Here is a 22,877-nt window from a genome sequence, read left to right as displayed (position 1 = left end):
TAAAACTGACTAAGTGCCTTCGCTATGAACCAAGTATGTGGTCATTGAACAGTTCAATCGAGGTCTACCGTGCCAACTATCTGTGCAGAGCTGGGATAACACACAGAGAATACACACTCGAAGCCAATGTCGAACAACATCTAACGACATTACTGTGTTCCTTTGAGGAGGATGAAAAGGTGCATACCTCTTTAAGAGGCTGGGTGGTCCTGTCAGAAGTTGCTTGCTTGGTGAAAATTGTGGCTGGTACCATAAGTGGTTGAGAGGTTGAGCGTTTGGTGATCATCTCCTTGAGTCTCCCAGTAGAAAAGTCTCTGGTACTGGGCCTACAGCAAAGCTGCTGTGAATTGCACTGATACCTATAAGATGAGGATCTTGGCATCTGGTGCCTCGGAGTCGGAAGGTACTAAAGTGATTGATAGTGCCTTTCTCTGTCTGTGGCACTTGGTCTTGAGATTGGTGCTGACTGATCGCTACTAGAGACAGTGTGGTCTTTATTCTGCAGCGCAACCATCTATGTCAATTTTGATTTCACCATAAAGGTACCAAAACAGAACTGGCTTCAGGATTATTGTAGAAGAGGCTTATAGGGAAGGTATTTGCCTCCTATTTAGAGCAGGAAAGTGATGTCTATTCTGATCAAGGGAGCAGTGTTCCTTACAGCCCCTTTCAGAAGTTGATGCTTATGTGCAGATGAATGAGACTTGTGAGAAGTGATCCAGGAGCTTGGAATGGTGTCTTGGCTCACCAGGACACTGGAGGTATGTGATTGACCCTACTGGTGAAGCTTTTTCGTTAGTGTGCCAGGATCCAGTGACATTTGCATCGATTGTTCCAGCAGGAAAATCCTAAGTCTTACCTCCCTGGCTTTCTGAGAACCTTTGGAGAAGGCTTGGCGCACAGAGCAGAGCTCTGCGATGTCTCTCTCTCCTAGGCAAATTAGACACCTAGAATGCCTGTTATTAACTGACATTGGTGCCTCACAGGAGGAGCAGGACCTGAATCCCAATGACTAGGTGTTTGAGTAACATAAGAAACTGGAAATGGGGGCGTGGAAGGAGGAGGAACAAAGAAAATTTGTTGATAAATTGTCTACAATTTTTATACATCTATACTGAGACAGATTACATAGTATAGCCAAAGAAAACCGACAGAATAAGAATTAACTAGCTGATTATTTATACTAACGACAATTAATAAACACTAAAGGTAAAGTCATAAGGGACTCAGATACTGAAGATGTTCTAGCTCACAGCCACAGGTGGTAATAAGGATCTGAACCACCCAGTGGTTGAGGCTTCTCAGGGTGCAGATGCAGCTCTTACAGATGCTGCTGCTCAAAATAATCCAACCTCACACACACCAAGAGTAGAATCTGTATGGACAATCATTACAAGAAGAATGAGGCAATTCTCATGGTTGATAACATAAGGGAAACTGCCTTTTTACATATACTGGGGTCGGCAACCTTTGGCACGCAGCTGGCCAGGGTAAGCACCCTGGCAGTCCGGGCCAGTTTGTTTACCTGCCGCAGGTTCAGTCGATCACGGCTCCTACTGGCCGCGGTTCACTGCTCCAGGCCAACGTAGGCGGTGGGAAGTGGTGCGGGCCGAGGGATGTGCTGGCCGCTGCTTCCCACTGCCCTCATTGACCTGGAGAAGTGAATCGCGGCCAGCAGGAGCTGCGATTGGCTGAACCTGCGGATGCGGCAGGTAAACAAACCAGCCCGGCCTACCAGGGTGCTTACCCTGGTGAGCCGCGCGCCAAAGGTTGCCGACTCCTGACATATACAATATGTCCTACAATATCTATACAATATTACATAATGAACAAATGTGCCAAATTCACAAAACTGCTTAAATATGTGCTTAACTCCATCCTTATTCAGGAAGGGTACTTCAGCATATGCTTAACTGTAAGAACTAAAGCATCTTTCCTAAATAGGGATTATTTTCTGAATCAGGGCCTCAGTCTCCTGCAATATCTTGGCATAATGAAGCCAAATAGGGAAAAAAGTAGGAAGTTCGGGTTCCTAGTTTGTTGATTACATCAAATATGTAACACTGCTTGTACATAGCTTTGTGAATTTTAAATGATTTACCTTTTTCTTGTGCAATTTGCAGCAGAATTTTCTGAAAATAATACTGGGAACTCTGCTTAAAGGAAATTAAAATCTGCTATGGTAAAAACACCTGCAAAATTATTTTGCTTTTGTGTAATTTTATGGTAATGACTAGAAGTTAACAATATGATGGTGAACCTAATGATGCAGTATATAATTCTCACATGAAGGAATAAACAAGAGGCAAATGTATTCAAAATGCTGTATTCAAATGACTTGAATAGATGAATTTTCCTAATTTCCCCTGTAAAACCAAACTGGCTCTGGAGGGAAGTTACACTATATAACTGCAACTATTTTACTTAGCAATATTTGACAGAAGGCAATTCATTTCTCCTATGCCTTTGTTTCCTTTCTCTGAATAGCATGTTCTTAATTGATTCTATTTAGCAATTTGAATGCTCTGTCTGCAATGGGAGGTCACCAACAGTTTCATATTAAAATGTTTATTTCTTAATAAATGTGGGTGCCACTGACAATTTTTTTTACAAGTATATTTCTAAAATATTTACTATAAAGGATGTAAACAACATTTGGATTAAATATTCTTTTTCAACTCCACGTACAACACTCATCACCATATACAACTGCCATTAACTTTTGTCAGTAGATACTGCAGTTCCTCATACCTATATTGCAAGTTATTATATTCATATAGACATACAAACATGCATATAACTGGTTGATGACCAATTAAGCATGCATGGTTTTTTTGGAATTAAATGAGCAATCCCCATTACTGCAACTTAAAGCAGGGGGAAAAAAACCAAAAAAACCACGTACCGTCAATCGTGCCTTGTTCTTAGAGTGAGAACTTGTTCACACAATCACTTCAGCCAATGTAGTGCAATGTAAAAATGTGCTTTAAATAAATAGCAAGTCACCTAATTAAAATGTATCACTTATTTAGTTCAACTGGCATACAAAAATCTTATCTGCTAGTAATTTTCAGGAAAACAGATTTGAGGTAAAGTGTTTATACTGAATGTTTTTCAGACCCTATCTAAATTTATTTCTGTCATGGTATAATTCCCCAATCTGAACCTTGGAGTCCAAAAGATGGGGTACCAGCATGAATTCCTCTAAGCTTAATTACCAGCTTAGATCTGATAGGCTGCCACCACCCAAAAGTATAGTGTTTTGGGGCACTCTGGTCGCCCCCAAAACCTTCCCTGGGGACCCCAAGACCCAAATGGCTTGAGTTTCACAACAAAGGGGAATAAATCATTTCCCTTCCCCCTCCTTTTCTTCCTCCCAGATCTTTCCCGCCCTGGGTACACTAGGAGATCACCGTGATTCAAACTCGTTGAATCACAACACAGAGAGGAATGTTACCTCCCCCCCCTCCTCTTTTCCCTTCACCCAAGACGGCAATTACAGATTCAGGCTCCGTGAATCTAAAACAAAAGAGAATTCACCTTTCCCCCTCCTTCTCTCTCTCCTTCTCCCACCAATTTCCCGGGTGAGAGTACAGACCCTTCAGTTCCTTGAGCCCTTAAACAAGGGGAAAAAATCACTCAGGTCTTTAAACAAGAAAAGCTTTTAATAAAAGAAATAAAAAGTAAAAATTATCTCTGTAAATCAAGATGGAATATTACAGGGTCTTTCAGCTTATAGACACTAGAGAGAAAACCTCTCCCCCAGCACAAATGTAAATTAAAATACTTCCAGCAAACTACACATTTGCAAATAAAGAAAACAATCAACAAGACTAAAACCGCCTTTATCCTGATACTTACTAAAATTAGAACAGAAGAGTTTTTTTTAGAAAGATTGGAGGAATCTGCTTACATGTCCGGTCCCTCTCAGAACCCAGAGAGAACACGGACAAAGAACAAAGAACACAAACAAGGCTTCCCTCCACCCAGATTTGAAAGTATCTTGTCTCCTGATTGGTCCTCTGGTCAGGTGTTCCAGGTTCACTATTTGTTAACCCCTTATAGGTAAAAGAGACAGTAACCCTTAACTATCTGTTTATGACAATTTCCTTTTTCCTTTTTCATCAAACTAGCTAATCTTCAGGTCAAAGACACCTGGAAAGGCCAGTTCCCAATGTATTTGGTGGCCATTAACATAAGAGGATCTATACATGTATGTCTACACTACAGATGGGAGCAAGCATCTCAGTTTGGGTAGACAGATTTGTGCTAGCAGGGCTTGAGCCAGCACATTAAAAATAGCAGTATAGATGATCTGGCTTGGGCTGGAGCTCAGGCGCTGAAGCCTAAAGGGCTGCGTGTACTTGACAGCCTGAGCTTTGCCCAAGCCAAAACAATCACGCTGCTACTTTTAGCTTGCTAGTTTGAAACCTGATAGTGTGAATCTACTTATGTGGGCTGGGAGATCCTGCATTGTAGACATACCCTACCTTTTGCTTGCTGGGATCAACTGCCTTCGTTGCTAGGATCAATGGAAAACATGCTTTAAAGGAACAATAGGAAAAAAATACCAGAAATAAAGAATGTTAAACAACCCACAGTTTTAAAGAGTTCTAGTGTATTGTCCAGAAGAGCTACTGTATAAAGTTTATTGTCAAAGTAATGCCAGTTACTTGTTTCAAGAAAACTGCTCTTTCCAACAGACAAAGGTAATTACATCAAATAGCGGTGTGACAATCTTCAACTAATTTCCCTGCTGCTTATAAAGATCTTTGTCTTAGTTTTCCAACAATTATATGTAAATATACACAAATTTAAATCTTTTTTCCTCATACAAATGCTATTAATTAAAATGCATTCATCCTATTTCCCTCATAGTGTTTTTTTCACACCAGAAAAATAGGACTCTGTGCAGAGTTTTCCATTCACGTCCTTTTTATCTGGTAAAAACACACAAAACCTCATAGAAATAAGTCTATCAGTTTGTAAATTAGCAGTTCGCTTTGATCTGTGATGTTTAAAGTTGAAAGGTAATGTGAAGAGAAATGCCCAGTTTAATTCTGCGTACCCATTTTGGATGACTAAAAAAAAAAATCGGCCAAGTGCCAAAAATACCCCCACATACATTGGCAGTGGTCTTTTAAAAAGATTCATAGAGGTGCTGCCATTTTTTCAAATGGGAAAAAGTTTAAGAGGAGAATTCTCTGGTTATTGAACAACTGTATTATGTTTGGCTTAGAGAGTGAAACTTTCTTGTTTCAACCACCACAATGATTTTAATAGTCTCCTGTCCCTTCTTGACATTTATTTAGTTGGACTCTGAGTTTTTAAAACCCAATTCGCTCCTCTCCAACACGCACATTTCATCATACTTTCATCTGCATCACCTTTTAATAAACTGCCAGGATCACTACTACTTCTTTGGGGCATGTTGCTTCTGATATGTTACAACAGACCCTGGTGACACACAGAATGAGTGACCATGACCAAAAATGTATGGTAGGCAAAACATTACTCTAAACTCATTGAGCCTGACTTTTTTCTTCTTTTTGTTGTTCTTTTCAAAAAACAAGTGCTTTTATCATCTAAAAAGATTTCATGCAGTATGCCACAAGCTACTTTTGGGGGGGGGGGGGGTATAAACTCTAGTTAGTCACTTACAATTAAACAAAACACTGATTTAATATTGACTGCTAAGTGTGTTAAACTTATTTTCTGCAGTTTCTAGGCAAATAACAAAGGTGTGAGCACCAGTAAAATTATCTTTCAAACTATATGTAGGAAATGTTTTCTCTCTCTTTTCAAAATTTGTTATAGAGTGTTCACCACTGAAAAGCTACTGTGTGCACTATCATGAGCATATATACAGTGATCAAATTAACTAAATTCTTGAGCATTTATAGTCAAGCACCATAACATTTATTCAAACTGGTCAAACATTTTTAATTAAAATCTCTTAGCATACACTAACTTTCAGCTAATGCTAACTACAACAGATGAAACTCATTTTAATCCTAAAAGCTAACAACATTGCTTAGACTTTAATTGACACCAAATACTCCAAGCTAAGGAGACTTTTTAAAGGGTTTAAAGAACAAAAATAGTTTAATTGTGGTTAATCTGTAAGTACAGTTCTCTCGAACTGTGTTACAGTGCCATTACTACAGCCCTACCAAATTCACGGTCCATTTTGGTCAATGTCGTTGTCATTGACATTTTAAAATAGTAAATTTCATTACGTCAGCTATTTAAATCTGAAATGTCATGGTGTTGTAATTGTAGGGGTCCTGACCCATGTTGGGGGGGCGGTCACAAGGTTATTGTATGGGGGGTTGCGGTACTTCTACCCCTACTTCTTCACAGTGGCACAGAAGTAAGGATGGCATAGTATGGTATTACCATCCTTACTTCTGCACTGCTTCCTGCAGAGTTGGGCCCTCAGTCAGCAGCTGCCACTCTTCAGCCACCCAGATACGAAGGCAGCAGTGCAGAAGTAAGAGTGGCATGGTATGTTATTGCCATCCTTACTTCTGTGCTGCTGTTGGCACAGCTAACAGCCGCCCCATTCCAGATGCCCAGATCAGAAGAGAGTGCAAAACTTAGGTGGCAATACCATGACCCTACTAAAATAAGCTGGTGACCCCCCTGCAACTCTCTTTTGGGTCAGAATCCCCAATTTGAGAAACACTGGTCTCCCCTGTGAAATCTATATAGTATAGGGTAAAAGGACACAAGACCAGATTTCACAGTGCGTGATGCATTTTTCATGGCCGTGAATTTTGTAGGGCCCTAGCCATAACAGAAAAAAATAATCATTTGTACTTTTTGTTGTTATGCAGTACTTAGTCTCACATGAAATGACTTATGCCAGATCTAAGGCCATATGAATGATGAATTTTAAAAACAGGCCTATTTTTCCTATTTCAGATTACTTTTCCTCCTAGAATGGACCATGCAATCTTTTTAATGCAACACTTGCAGACTTTTGTTCTCCTTTAGTTAGCACATTACTGTCAAAATACCAGAATGCTTAAACCTCCTGAGAGACATTCAGATTTTTTTCAGGTGGCAGGTTTATAATGAATCTCAAATCTAAAATACCTGTTAATCAGTGTACCAAAAGGACAACATATATATCAGAAATAGTGTGAACTTTTATGAATCACTGCCATTAAAAGCAGTCATCCTTAAGCAGATAATTAACATCAGATACAATCTTTTTTGATTGAAATCCACCGTAAACTACAACTTTATTGCTTCTAGTGAGCAATAAGTGAGCTCTTCTCTGAGAGCTTCATATCTGCCTGCTAGTTAAACTTTTCTGAATATTCTCATTTAAAATCTTTTTCACTTTGACAGTGACACATGCTTGCTTTCTGGAGGGGGCAGAGGCATAAAAGGCTGACTAGTTCAATTTTTTAATGGGATTATGAAAAAGAATGTTGTAAGGAGGACTGCTTTACCAGTTCGACTAGATTAACACAATCAATCAGTTTTAAAACCATTTGTTGACATCAGAAATGTTGCTGCAGCTAGTTCTGTAGCGAATACCACAAAATTTAAAATAATAGCAACCATATCATGCCTTTCCAATGGAATTTTTCATTGAAAAGGGGTTGAATCTCACTAGAGGTTATTACATTTGTGAACATACCCTGTTCATTAAAATCACAAGTTGGTGAAAGTAAAACAGTTTTTTTAAAAATATGTTTTTTAAAAGTGTACTTTAAAAAGTAGATTTTAATTTTTTTTTTTAAACTGGAAGAGGGATATTTGCCATTTTTTGAATTATTGAGCTTTACTGGGGAACATATAATATTATTTAAGCCACACAAATTGCAGTGTTAATTAAGAAATACAGTGCTGTGTTTTTCATGGCAATTACTATGCTATTGTCTATCTATATGAAACTCACTCTATTGTAGATCTGACTTCAACTAGAAATATCCAACCAGCAACATCAAAAGATGCAACTATTAATTCAACAGGTTTGATTAGTGGTTGTGATTCACAGGATCGTCGAAAAAGAAACGCCATAGCATTCCTGCCCTAACATTTTACTATTTGCCGTTGTTACTCTGACATTCTTAACATTGAACACTGATTTTTCCATTTGATTGTTTCTTTTATTAAACATTAGTTACATTTTAAAAGCTCATTCACAGTCCACTGGTTAAATAAAATAAATGCGTACTATACTGCTGATAAACTGGAATAGCTCATGGCATCAAAATTGTATCACACCACAAAACAGATTTATCCTCCCCTAAAGCCTTCCCAGCTTGGGCTTGGGAGAGAAAGAAGGGACTTTACCAGACTCGCAAGGGTATGGTTCTTTACTTGGGAGATAGATGGGAGATCCTATGTGTGAATGTAGAGTTTGCGGCCGGAGAAGCAGGGGGTGATGAAGAATGGCTGGGGAAGAGTCTTTGTCTCCAATGGCTAACCAGAACCGAGTTTAGAGGAGGTGACGACGACAACTATCTCCCTCCACTCATTCCCTGCATCATTTAAGGGCCTCTTGGTCCTGAGTCACCATTTTAATTGGTCAAAGCATCCAGCTTTCCTTTCCCTATAGGGTGTTGCAGATGCCAGAATTGGGTTTCTAGATTTCTTGTGCGTCTGGCCAGAATTCCCTTTCAGGAGTCAGGAAGAAAGGTTTCCCTCTGGGAAAGATGCCTAGTGTTTTCTTTTCCTACCTTCCTCACAGCATCCTGAGTCCTGGTTGGTTAGGATAAGTCAATGGAAGAAATAAAAATAGAACTCAGGCCTTCCTGGTTCCCAATCTTGTGAACAGAACACTAAGCTAAGCTAATGGGATATTTTGATGAGAATAGCAGCAGGAGCTGCTGAAGGACTGTAGCTTTACTAGCTCTTTGGGTTTTCCAAAACATATGGGAAGTAGTCCCCAAACTGGCCTGGGATGTCTCATGTGTCAGAAGTCTCAGGTTCCTTTAAGAGTACACAGTCAGTTTAGTAGAACTCTACTTTGCATATTCAGCATGTGAGCTTCAAACATCCATCTGTAAAATCAAAACCAATTTGTACTGGAAAACACTAGCACTGTTTCTCAATGAAGATTATTTTGGTGCTCTCTCACTTCTGAGAAGGGGCCAAGCATGGAAAATTTCAGCTCAGGAGACGAATGCTTCACAAAGTTACAATGGTCTGAAAATAAAGCTTTATATAATTGAAACCATTTTGCAAACTTAATTACAGTGATTCTTTCTGATCTTGCTGTGATAAAAATTAAACAAAGCCTAAATGTATAGGCACTCTGCAGTTTCTGTCCTTTGTATCTAAAAACCCTGTACCAATACTTACAGTCACAGCTAAACCATGAGACTGTATAAATGTATTATGAGAGCACAACAGAATTCAAACACAATCATTAATCCAAATGAAGCATAATAAGGGGCAATGACTGGCTCTCCCCCTCTCAAAGTACAGTATTTTCAGGAATGATTCTTTACATGTTGTATTAAATTGGAAAACTTCATTATTAACTCATTTAATCTTAAAAATGGTTTTGTTGTGGAATAATATGACTATTTTCTTATGCTTCTCCCTCTATCCCTTTCCTTGCATATGTTATAAAATTTGTGGATGACACCAAGCTGGAAAAGACTGCAAGCACTTTGGAGGACAGGATTATATTTCAAAATGAACTTGATAAATTGGAGGAATTGTTCTGAAGTCAACAAGATGAAATTCAATGAAGACAAGTGCAAAGTCCCACACTTAGGAAGGAAAAATAAAATGCACAGCTACAAAATGGGAAATTACTGGCTAGGCAGTAGTACTGCAGAAGAGGATTTGGGGGTCATCATGCATCACAAATTGAGTATGCGATAACAGTGTGGAGCAGCTGCAAAAAAAAAAGGCTAATGTTCAGGGATGTATTAAGAAGATCATCGTACCTAAGATACTGGAGGTAATTATTCCACTCTAGTATGCACTGGTGAGGACTCAGCTGGAATATTGTGTACAGTTTTGCACACCATAATTTAGGAAAGAAGTAGACAAATTGGAGAGGATCCAGAGAAGTGCAACAAAAAGTGATAAAACGTTCAGAAAATCTGAGGAAAGGTTAAAAATATATGTTTAGTTTTGAGTAATGAAGACTAGGGTGGACCTGATAACGGTCTTTAAATATATTAAGGGCTGTTATGAAGACTATAGCGATCAATTGTTCTTCATCTCCATTGAAGATAGGACAAGAAGTAATCAGCTTAAACTGCCGCAATTATAAGGATGCTTAAGCACTGGAACAGGTTACCCAGGGAGGCTGTGGAGTCTCCGTTACTGGAGGTTTTTAAGAACAAGTGAGAAAAACCACTTGCTAGGGATGGTCTAGATATACTTGGTACTACCTCAGCTCAGTGAGATGGACTTTCAAGGTCCCTTCTAACCCTATATTTCTATGATTCTATGATTATTAGCCTAATTTTTATTTATTCTAAAGACATTTTACACAACTCTAGAAGAATAAAATGACTTTAAATGTAATTAAGTAAACATAATTTATGCTCACTCTAGAGGTCCCATTACACTTCTTGAGTGGTGTAAATGAGAATCAGGCCCTATCTGTATTAATACTGCCTGTGTTAATATACAGTGCACAACTGCTTAAGAAAAAAATATATAACCATATAATGTTGTAAAGTTGATCCATTCTGTGGTGCTCAACTTCAGACATCTTAAAGGGGGCCTGATTTTCAGAAATCTATTCCATTCTATATAGACGCTTATACTGTGCTCATCACAGTAGTATCTGAGTGCCCTCCAGTAGTGCATTAAGCAACGTGACTACACACCTGCTATATGTTGTTTGTTCTCTCATCACTTCTTCAGATGAAGAAACATATGCAGTGGAGTGTCTTTTTTTGATAGTTTTATTTATTTATATTTTTAAATGTAAATATGCCTGTTGCTATGTATTTATATTAGAGAAGGCAAGGTCAAGGAAATGTGCTGTGCACTTGGAGCGGTAATTGTGAGATTTGTGATAACCTTTAGTTCTTGGGGGAATTCATTCCACAGGCTCAGACCATTCCTGGAGAAAGTTCTGTCTGTGGACATATGAGATGTACTCTTATTGTTCAGAGTTCCAGAAAAGCATAGTTGTCAACCACTGTCATCATCCTGGTGCTTTAAATGATGTTTTAGATATCCTGGGCTCAGGTCACAGGAGTGTTTTGAAGATAAGGACTGAGACTTTGAACTTGATGAAATTCTTTGGGAAGCCAGTGTAGAGAGCAAAGGACAGGTCTGATGTGTTCCTGAGTAGCCTGTGTTGCTGAAGAGATGTTCCACAACATCTGTACTAGTCAGAGTTTCCTAAATGCTGAAGGCTTCGTGTGCAGGTATACTGCATTTCTGTGATCCACCCGAGAAGCAAAGAGTTTGAATAATTGAGGTCAGGTGTTCATCCGCCAGGATAGAATGGCATCTCCTATCCAAACAGATACAGCAGAAAGTGTTATTTGCTATGTGAGTCAGAGTCAGCTAAAAAGCCAAGAGCACTCCTAGATTATGGACGTAATTGACTAACTGTGAGTGTGTATCTTCAGTCAATGGAGACTGCACCATGGCTGCAAGCCTTTCAGAAGACTTTCCTTTGTCCACCAGCATCACCTCTTTTTTGATTGAGTTCAGCTTCAGCCAGCTTTTCTTCATCCATGAAGTTCATCCAAATGATTATCAAAGCACTGAGCCATCTTGGTGGTAATGGCGTAGTCTTGTGTGATGGAGAGCTAGAGCTATGCATCACTTGCATATTGCTGGCACTTCAGTCCATGTCCTCTGACTAGTTCAACTAATGGTTGCACGTGAACGTTGAAAAAGGACCAGAGAGAGTGGAACTCCATTACTTTTTGTTGAGTGTGTCTTTCTTGTAAGGACTCAGACCATTTTAGTATATTACCCTGGACCTTGCCATCTCTCACAGGCAAGACAGCAAAATCAAACTGCTAACAGTGTCAAATGCTGTAGACAGGTCCAGGAGAATGAGAATGTCTGTGCGTCTTCCAGTCATTGACATAAGGAGACCATTCATCAGTAACACTAAGGTTGTTTCAGTTCCATGTCCTGGCCTGAATCCAGATCGTGCTAGGACTAGAATGTTAACTGCAGTTAGTATAATGAAAGAAAAAGGAAAATTTCTTCTGTGTATGAAGCATTTACTATTTTTGGTAAGGAATGGCACTAATTGGTCATGCCTCTTTTTCACAAGCCAAGAAAGGCCTGAATCGGATTACCAAGTTTTGGTCCTTTAGGGTGTCCAGAACTACTTGAGGAGTGAATGTACTCATTTTGGGAATGCAGGTGGGTTGTTGGCTGGAGGATATCATCAGGGTGGATCCATACTGTTTGAGAAGGCTTCTCAAATGTGTATGATCTTTTCAGCGAAGCAGGATGATAATTCTTCACAACATTTGCTGTTTGGTTCTGATGAAGGTTCTAGGATTTCAGAATTGAAGCTTTTACCACTCCTTGAGTAGGAATTGGCAGCCTCAATGGACACTGGCAGGAAGATTTTTTTGGCTTGTAACACACCAACAGCACAGGATATGAGGAATGCATTATGTTTCATATTGTCTGAACTGTCTTCTTCCTGCAACTGGTGCTTGAGTTTCCTCCTCTCTCTCTCTCTCCATTGCAGGGTGTCAGAAAACCAAAGAGACCTGTATGGGAGATGGGGGGAAAGGGACTGTATGGGGACTAACATGTCAATAGTCAAGACTAGTGTAGATTGGTAGTGATTTACCAGGTGCATGACTCCTCATCCTGTAGGTAAGGTGCTGTTGTCCTTTAGCAGCCACCTTCAAACTGGGCATTCAAATATCACTTCTTAAAATCTTGGTTAATACAAATAGGCGATAAAAGAAAATGATGCTGAACCACTATACATGAAGATGGCTAATTGGTGCAGAATTTTCCACAGTGCTATGGCTAATGTGAACTAAGAACTGTCTATAAAAGTATATTTCCTTTTTCTGTAAAGTGTGTGTATGAAAGAAATAGAGCTCTACTTTTCTCTGTACTGTGGTAAACAGTTACAGTATTTAACCCATGCATCCCAGATTGGACTGAGCTTTATCTTGTTTCATGTTATTACCATGGCTGTGGCTTTCAAAGACAGCAGAGCCAGACACTGAATCACTATTTCTGAAAGATATGGTTCCCACAGGGGCTATTTTCATTTTATTTGTAAATGATTCAGTAGTTTACAGAGTCATGAACACAGTAGAACAGATAGATAGTGATGCTGTAGTTATGATTCAGGTAGTTCTATTTTTAGTCCATACTTTATAGGTATAGTAACTTGTGAATTTATATTGTGTTAGATTGAAAATTGGTTAGTCTCAGGGAAATACGTTAATCCCTGGTGTGCATCCCAATGAAGGCAATAGAGTTCTCCTGGGATGAATGTGACACACAGTGCCTGAATATCACATTACACATATAAGATAACTTGCATTATTATTTTTTTTAACATCTCATTTGAGTACTACGAGTGAGGCAGTGAACAGGCAGAACAAAGATGAATACAGGAATGAACACTATTTTTCAAGTCCCTGTATTTTTTCAAATTGAATAAATTAACAAAAAGGCAAAAACAAAACACAATTAGTCATTCCAAGTGAAGAAAGTCAAATCCTTGCGTTCAATTTAAAATACTTGGAGTTTAATTAGTGAATAAATTTTGTTTTTTGCAGTTATCCATAATTACTACTGGCATGAGTTAATGTGTAACAAGTTTCACCCTCAGTGTCTGTTCCATTATGCTGTTTTGTTCAGAGATCTGAATTTTTTGGATTTTTGGAGTGATGAAACGCTACACTGTTCTCTGGGCTGATAAGTGGAACTTTTTTTTTTTTTTTTTTTTTTTAGGGGTATCAATGAAAGCACAAGGTTTGGGCAGTAAACATGTTTAATTCAAACCACATGCATGGTCATGTGGCAACTGAAACCAGATCTATCCCTAAAAATATTGCCCCTGTGGATAAAACAACATCAGTTTAGAATCTCAGTTTACTCATTGGTTAATGGCAGGATATTTAATGTTACTTTAACACAGCTTTGTATTAAATAGGCATACCACCGTGTTCCAATTAAACAGTGAAGAACAGCCAAAAATGAGTAAAATAATTAAGTATATAAGAATTGAACTGACATACGGAAGACTTCATCTTCAGTTGCCAAATTTAGGTAGGAAGCAGGGCCAGCTCCAGGCACGAGCTTATCAAACACGTGCTTGGGGCAGCAACTCCGGAGTGGGGCAGCACTTTCAGATATTCAGTGGCAATTCGGCCTCACTCACACTCAGAGCGAAGGACCTCCCGCTGAATTGCCGCAGATCACGACTCTTTTTTTTTTTGGCTGCTTGGGGCAGCAAAACCCATGGAGCCGGCCCTGGTAGGAAGACACAGTTAACTGCTTGTGAAATGAGCAGCGTTTCAAGGAAAAGATGCAGACTACATTGTTTAATATTGTTGTGCCCCATTTCAGACTGATTTATGAACTAGCACTATTCTGAATTTAATAAGAAGATAATTACTCATTAGTTTGAAATGAAGATAATTAGATATTACTGTTGAGAACAGACACCTGATGTACTTTAAGCCTCTACAGCACTAGAGGAAGAGATATAGTAGACATATTTATGTGGGGTCCAACATGATTTTTAGACTGGCAATAAATATAAAGACCTGATGATTCAATTCTTGCATTAAATATTTATGTTTCTATCATTAATAACATAGTCCTTTAAAAGGGAAACTGGCCAAGCAGAGGAAAGGATATGGACAAGGTAGTTTCTACATAAATGTACACGGTTGGTACATTTGCTTTATGATTCCAAAGTTCTTCAAGGAGCTACTTAATTTTTCATAAGTACATAAATCAGACTGGCTTAATGACCTAAACTGCTTACATGGGGCTTCAAACATATTAATTATCCAACTGATCCAGTCTGCCAGATGCACTATTCCAATGGAAGTGTCACCTAAGGAAAATGGTGGTAGTGTTAAAAAGGATGACAGTAGCATTGTTTGGTGTGCTTCAAAGAATCATTTGGAAAGTTTCAAATACTGAGACTACTTAGATTAGCACGGGTAAGGAATATGTCTGAAGTGAAGTCCACTGTTATAAATAGTTTTATACCAGTAGATTACAAGAACATTGTACATCAGGGAATTTTTATCTAAACTTTATGCATGTTTTGCTTTGCAGAATGTGCATGCATGCACATGTGACAGAGAAACTAATGCAAACAGAAGTTTTAAATGGTGTAGTGAGTTTGTCAGGTCTCAGATGAGAGTGGTTTTCAAAGAACAGGGGACTGTTCGCTAAGGAGCCTCTGTGTCACAGCATGGAGCAAAGTACAGAGAATCTTTTGATGGGAAAATAATGACTCATAGTGAGATCAACTGGGTAGGAAGACAAATTTTGTATTCTGGATGGACTAAAGAGAGAATCTGTGTGTGTTCAGAAAGCCTGAGAGGAGGATATTACAGTAGTCAAGACAAGAGATAAGAGTTTTAGCTGTTCGGACTCAGAGAAAAGGAGAGATCTTTGAAATGAGCTGTGAAAAAACGGCATGATTTGGACACAGCCTGAATGTGAGAAGAAAATGTGGAAGAACCAAAGATTCTGAACTTTGGTATCAGGTAGGTGCTGCTGTAAAAAGAATGGGACAGAAAAAATATGAGGGAAGTAGAAAGAGTTTATGAGAAAAAACAAGGAACTCAGTTTAGTTATATTATGTTTAAGTCATGCACTTTCTGGAGAGAAGTCATATAGAGAAGCTGAAATGCAGGCTTGATCTGAGGGAGATAGGTTGGAGAGGTAGATTTGTATATTATCAACATAAAGATGACACTTGAAGCTGTAGGAGTGGATGAGCTCACCCTGTGATAGAATGTAGAGAGAGAAGAGGACCAAGAGCCCATCTGAGACTTCCATAGTCCGGAAGAAAGAGTAGAAGATCTATCAAAGGAGACAGTGAATTACAATCAAAATGGAAGAGGAGAGACACAAATGACCACAGGAAAACCAAAGAAGGTCAGGATATAAAAGAAAAAGAAGATAGAAAAGGTAGGTGAAGTTCTCTCTTTTACTGGATCAGCATCCACTGGTGTGACATACAAGCTTTTGAGCTTATATAGAGCTCCTCTTCTTCAGGACAGAAAACCTCTGTGTAAGCTCAAAAGCTTCTCTCTTTCACCAACGGATGTTGGTCCAATAAAAAGATATAACCTTACTCACCCTTCTCTTTCCCTTGTATGCAACTACACTGTATACAAGAAAAACGAAATCATTAATAATTCCCAAACCAACAGAGATGTTGAGGAGGATGAGGATGAACTGTTACAGACCCAAAGAGTCCACCTGTTATGTCAATGATATGCAAGCCAAACATGAATCTGGCAATTTTTTCTCCTGCTATATATATATATATTCACCCTGCAGTGCTAACAGGAGTCAAAGTAGTAAAATCTTATTTATGTCACTAAAAATCAGTGAATATTACTGAATACATATGGGGGACAGATTTATTGAGTAAGAATTTGCCATTTACACATAGGATAAGACCCACACTTTAAATAATGGGAAAAGGAGGAAAAACACTGAGAAAGTGTGACTAATTAATAGATTTCCACTGCAGATTGCTTAGGAGTTCTTTGTCGATACTATATGCTGTGTTGTCGCAAATAGTATAATCTGCATAACAATATATTGCCTTCCCACAGCTATCAGGTACTTCTTAATGACCTTTGCTTCAGTAATGTGTTCTGTAATTTACAGCAACGGTCTGGCATTAATATGTACTTGTTATTTTATAGATTGTAAAAAAAGTGGTATAAGACTGGAAGGTGGGACTAAGCCCTAGATTTCAGAAATTAAGATTTTGAAGGAAAGAACTTCAGTCAAGGATCATTTATGATGTATTTTTGCCTACTTTTTGCACTGATGGAGCTGGCTATTCAAAATTATTGCTCATGCATGCTTTTATACAATTATATACAATTTTATACACTGTCTTTTCAATATCATCTGTTTAGTCTTACTTAGAGGTCCATTTTCAATGGTAAGAAAATGCTTACATTTTTATTCAAGGACTCATCATTCATAAACTTAGACCTATTTTTAGTACTTTTGATTTGACTTAAACTATTAACATGATCTAAAATTCACCTAATTAGAACATTTCATGTATTCCCACATTGAGCCAATCTCCTCTTTTATGCAACTCCTCTGACATTAAAATTTAAAATCACATCAAAACACATCAAAATGCTAGCTACAAATCTTTTAATATATTATTAATATTAATATAGGACTGGAGAGTTGGGACTAAGTAATGGGACAGAAAGCTTTTCCTATTGGTTCAATGGTTCAAATTTGTGCAGGCTGATAGTGACCAATATCAGCCGTTTAAAAATCAAAGGGAAATGAATTGCTGGTCCCAGGATAATTTCCACTACAAATGGCAGTAAATAATATAACTATTAAGCAAGTGTCAGCAGGAATACCAAAGAGTCAATATACATGGAAATTGACTTATGTCTCTGTCTAAATGTGATTTCTCCGCAGCACAAATGAAGGCACATTGCCATAGTGCTGAAGGTGACTGAGCTTTTGCTGTTTCCATATTTCCATTAAAATGAGAAATAAGAGACATGAGAGACCCTCATTCAAATTAACCAACATGGGACACTATTCCAAGTTACTCCAGACCATCTATACTCTCAGTACCACATCTCTTTCTGTAATGTCTAATGTATGACTGTCATAAATAGATAGCTAAGGGTTAATGTTTCTTTTACCTGTAAAGGGTTAACAAAGGGAACCAAACACCTGACCAGAGGACCAATCAGGAAACTGGATTTTTCAAAGTCAGAGATGGGAATTTTTTGGGTCTAGTCTTTTGTCTCTCTTCAAGGCATGAGAGAGGTTCTTTCTATCCTTTAATTTCTGTTTCCACTATGTAGTAGTACAGAGAAAAAACATATAGAGGCTATGTTGTTTTGGTTGTATTTACATTGTGTGTAGTTTGCTGGAATGTTTCAAATTGGATATCTTTTTGAATAGACTGTTTATCATATTTTTCTTATCAGCAATAGCCCTGTATGTCACTGATGAGAGATTACATTCGTTAGTCTTTTTCTTCTTACTAAAGCTTCTCTTTTAGACTTGTTTTGAGTGTTTTCTCTCTGGGTAGGCAGAAACGAAGGGGAGGGGAATTCTCTTTTCGTTAGATCACGGAGGTAAGCTCCTGGCCAGCACAGGAATTGGTGGAGGGAAGAGATAGATCATTTCTGTATCAGAGGGGAGCCTGTTTAGTCTGGATCTGTAAGCAGCAGAGATCCTGTGGCACCTATAGGACAACAGACGTTTGGAGGCGTGAGCTTTCGTGGGTAATACCCACTTCGTCACACGCAGGTAGTTGAATTTCCCAGAGGGGCAGGTATATATATGCTATGCAAGCACAGCTAGAGATAACGGGTTAGTTCAATCAGGGAGGATGGGCCCTATTCTTAGCAGTAGAGGTTGTGAAACCAAGGAGGAGAGGACTGGTTTCTGTAATGGCCAAGCCATTCACAGTCTTGTTTAGTCAGAAGTGATTGTGTCAAATTGCAGATGAAACTGAAGCTCAGCAGTGTCCTCTTTGAAGTTGGCCTGTGTCCTGAAAGTTTTGCTGCAGGTGTGCCACCTATAAGGTCTGCTATAGTAGTTGCCAGGGAGGTAAGTGCTCTCCTGCAGTTTTTGCTATATTTGCCATCGCTGGATATCTATTTGTGTCATTTCATCCTGTTTCCGTTAGGACTGCCAGTTTGCGCGATGTACATAGCAGAAGGGGCATTGCTGGCCATGATGGAGGCGTAATATCTACATGTGATGTCAGGTGACATGGTTCTGTGTCATTGTATTGGGGGTTGTTCTTGTGGAATAGTGGAAGAGATATGCTTCTGTTGATGATTGTGATGTAAAAGAATTGCCATCAGTACTTCATGTAGCCCAGAGAGGGAAGTCTGGGAAAGAGAGAGAGAGGGAAGGGAAGTGGGTTACTTCCCCTTGCCCGGTAAGACTCAGAGTTTCTGGGTCTTGTGGTCCCTCCAGGGAAAGTTTGGGACCAGAGCGAGGCAGGCGCTCGGTAATTTCCTGTCTGGTGGCAGCGAGATAAGATCCAAGCTGGTAATTAAGCTTGGAGGTTCATGCTAGGCACCCACATTTTGGACGCTAAGGTCCAGATTTGGGAAAGAGGCTTATGATAATGACGGTCAATTATTCTGAAGAGACATTTTAACCTAAATTATGGGCCATATACTGTATACAACTGCTTTAAAACAAGTCAAGAAACCATCCCTTCATGTATGTATCACTAGGCTGTGCTGTCTCCCCAAAACTGTGTTCTTACATCTCTAGTACAAGCTAATCCTATTTAAAAAACAGAAGTAAATTTACCCTAAATTCAAATATACAAAATTTTTTACAGAATTAGGAGATCTGACACACCTTTGTTCCTTGGTTTTGGCCAGGACTACAAGCAGAACTTCTAGAATACAGTAAGAAACATTGTTCTCATAGAATTTCCATTCCAAATGCACACACACAAAAAAACCAGGGAATCCTATAAGAATTCCCTCTCAGCTTCTAAATCAAAAGGCTTTAAATAAGTAGAAGCATTTAATTTTCAGATGTCTATCTGAACTAAATCATGAGCATTTCAGCCATTATCTACTGAAGAGTTTGGAGTCAAAACTCAGCCTTATGACTTGAGTACATACAACAGAACCTTAATGAAAGTCGTATCAGAGCAACAGTGATCAGAAATTATTCAATGTATCATTTTCAAAATGTATTACCTTTATTCATGTGATTTGTCATTATGTCAAAAATCTCTTATGAGCCTCATGCTTCTAAAATTCTTCCTTGGCACTAAATTTACCTTACCAAATATATATCTTACAAATAAAAAAGCAAGTTAAGAATAGTTCCAAAATGACAATATAAGAATTCAAAACAGCCACTTCAGAACAGAGTACGTTACTTAGAACCCAGTTTTCAGCCAAACCGAAGAGCAAAAATACTTACCACATGTATATGTGTAAGACACAGAGCTAGAAGGCTTCCAAGGATAGAAAACGCTGCTCCTTCTACAGGGGAAAAGACAGCTCTTGACAGTCTCGTTTACATTAATTATAATTACTGTGTTTTGTTGCATTAGTTGGAAATCATCTTGGAGTAAGGAGGCCACCTGGACTTACAGGTAAGAGACTCTAGTTTGGGAATAGTGGATTCTAGTTTGGGATGCTTAACAAGGAGAGGACTCTATGCACGAGTCTTGTTTTGTTCTAGTATCCCGACCTGGAGACTCTGAACCATGTTTGACTTTATTCTGACGATGCTGAACTAGTGGTAGTTGCAGCAAAACAGAGCTGTCTGCACAGCAAGAATCTGATTGGATCAGTGGCAGAGCTGATGACACGGAACTGGATCAGGTGACTACAAATCAGAGCAGGATTTGGCTGTGTGGACTTCTCTGGATTGAAGCAGACAAGTTAAAGAGAGCTACTCCTTGATGCCTCTTGACTACCTCTGCGTCTAACTGGACTGAAATGAGCAAAACTCAATCAGAGCATGTAAATATATGATAATAAGTTATTATATTATATTATGTTTCTTCTGTTTTTCACCCCTTTCCCATAAAGAAAAGGTACTTTTGGTTCCATACCTTACAAGTACTATGGAGTGCTTGCAAGTGTAGTAAACTAGTTAGCAAAATATTTTTTTTCACAGATTCTGCCTTCAGTACTCTTTGTATCCAAGAATTCTAATGTCATTCCACCAGTCTTATTTTTTCTGGTCATTCAGTTGTGTCAAACTTGAAAACATCTACAGTGAGGTGCTCTACCTAGGTTCATCCTCCTGCTGAATAGTATATATAAGGTATAGAGCAGCAGTTGCCCCGCTCCTGTGAAAGGCTAGGCTGATTGGGGAAGCAGCCACAGCTGGGGCCACACCCCAGTCAGGCCACAGATGGCCCTATAAAAGGGCTGCGAGCCAGGACCTGAGTCAGTCTCTAACTTTGGAGAGAGATGGACCTAGCTGCCTGAAGGAGCAAAGGGTATCGTGGACAGAGCAGTGCTGGAAAAGGGGTAGGCTGAGCTGGGGAGCTCAGACCTGGTGACCTCCCAGGCTGTGGCCTGATGGGAAGGCCTAGAGACGTACTGGGCTGCAGGGAAAGGCAGCAGGTCCAAACCCCGTTTGTCAATGATGAGTGGCCATTACACTGCAGTCTGTCCCAGTGAACAGGGGCTATATGATGACTGGCAGTAACCACTGAGGCAAGGTGGGCTTAGAAGGTTGGGCGTTCCCCTGGGAGGGGAGTCCCAGAGAGTGGGGGTACTGCTGGGGCAGAATCCCAAGGTGAAAGGGCACGGGGAGGGACACAGGGGCCCTAAGGCAGGTGAGACACCAGCCTGCAAAGGGTGCTCCAGGCTGGACAAGAGCTAACGTTCAAGACGAGCAGCAGGAGGTGAGTGAGCCAGTGAGTCTTGCTTCGCTACATAAGGGTTGCTCTAGCTTACTGAGTCCCTAGCATGCTCTAAAGCAAAAAAATATCATACTAACCATTAACAAGAGGAAAAGAGGTAGAAAAGAACAGGATTCTCAGGTAAGTGCTACTTGTAGACACTACACACCACTGAAAATAGATGATCAATGAGCAGTGATATGTTTGGTATCTACAAGTGCTACTTGTTCATCTATTTTCAGTGATGTGTAGTGTCTACATGTAGCACTTAGCTGAGAATCTTGGGGTTTTTTTAACCTCTTTCCAGTGTACTTCATATTGCTGACCAGTCAGAGAAGTTGATGTGTAAACAAAGCTGAAATTCATTATAACAATGACAGTTTTGAGACTGATGACACTGAAGGTCATCTCTCTTAACGCCACTGATATAACCAAACATACCAAGGGCTGTATACAGCAGCATATAAATCAGCTTCAATGTATTCAGTGCAGAAACTCAACACTAGTTTAGTAGCAGTCAGTTCCTTGTTGGTAGAATGCATGTACGTTTATTAAGGCTACAGCCATACACTGAAAGGCATTAATTAAGACATAAAGCAACACCATCAGTTGATGGTGGGAAGGAGGAAGTAGAAAGGAGAATTGAGACACCAAAGAGAGCAATGTAATACTGTGAGGCCTATCCAATCAGACATGTGCCAGTCAGCTGATAATAACCCCAATCTATTCCTTTTGAAAGCTTGTGTCACATTCTGGGCTATGTTAGCAGTGGTCACCCAACATCTGACTATCTATTCCAGGAAATTTTTGGAACAATGTTTCACAACTTGCAACCTGATGAGTAATGACCCCAAGACAATACAATGACAATGTTTAAGAGTGGCTCGGAACATCACTTTATCACTTCTTGGACAGTCTGAAGGGCACAAACAGTACAAAGAGAACATCTATAAAAACAAAAATAGGGCAATAAACAAAACTGAGGCGTCAAGTATTTTATGCACTTCATCCAAAATTTGTTTACGCAAGAATAAGAGATAACAGTAAGACTCAGCTGGAGAAAGACAGCTTCCAACTTGTGAAGAGATATTTAAGTGACAAAGCACCTTAACACTTCACCTGCAGAAGTAAATTCCTAACCAGTCTGCATTTGAAAAAAATGACAGCGAAGATAGCTCCTACTCATCGTACTTCATCAGAAGTTAGGCTATATCACTATCTGGTAAGGCAGTCCTCAGCCCAAAGCATTCTGATCCCAACCACACGTAACGGGAATGGTCTTAAAAAGAACAATCTTGTACAATACTTTCTTATGAGGAATTTCAAACTCAAT

The 22,877-nt window shown here is 39.2% G+C and overlaps 1 protein-coding gene across 5 annotated transcripts in view; it reads right to left on the bottom strand.

The window, feature by feature from the left end:
* Nucleotides 1-22,877, bottom strand: part of TBC1D22A (TBC1 domain family member 22A) — a 707,108-nt gene that overhangs the window by 403,224 nt on the left and 281,007 nt on the right. The gene's annotated exons all lie outside the window — the stretch shown is intronic.

The sequence above is a fragment of the Chelonoidis abingdonii genome, chromosome 1, assembly GCF_003597395.2.
Source record: "Chelonoidis abingdonii isolate Lonesome George chromosome 1, CheloAbing_2.0, whole genome shotgun sequence".
NCBI lineage: Eukaryota > Metazoa > Chordata > Testudines > Testudinidae > Chelonoidis > Chelonoidis abingdonii.
Note: the sequence above shows the minus strand (reverse complement) of the source record. Positions and strands in the feature narration are given on the sequence as shown.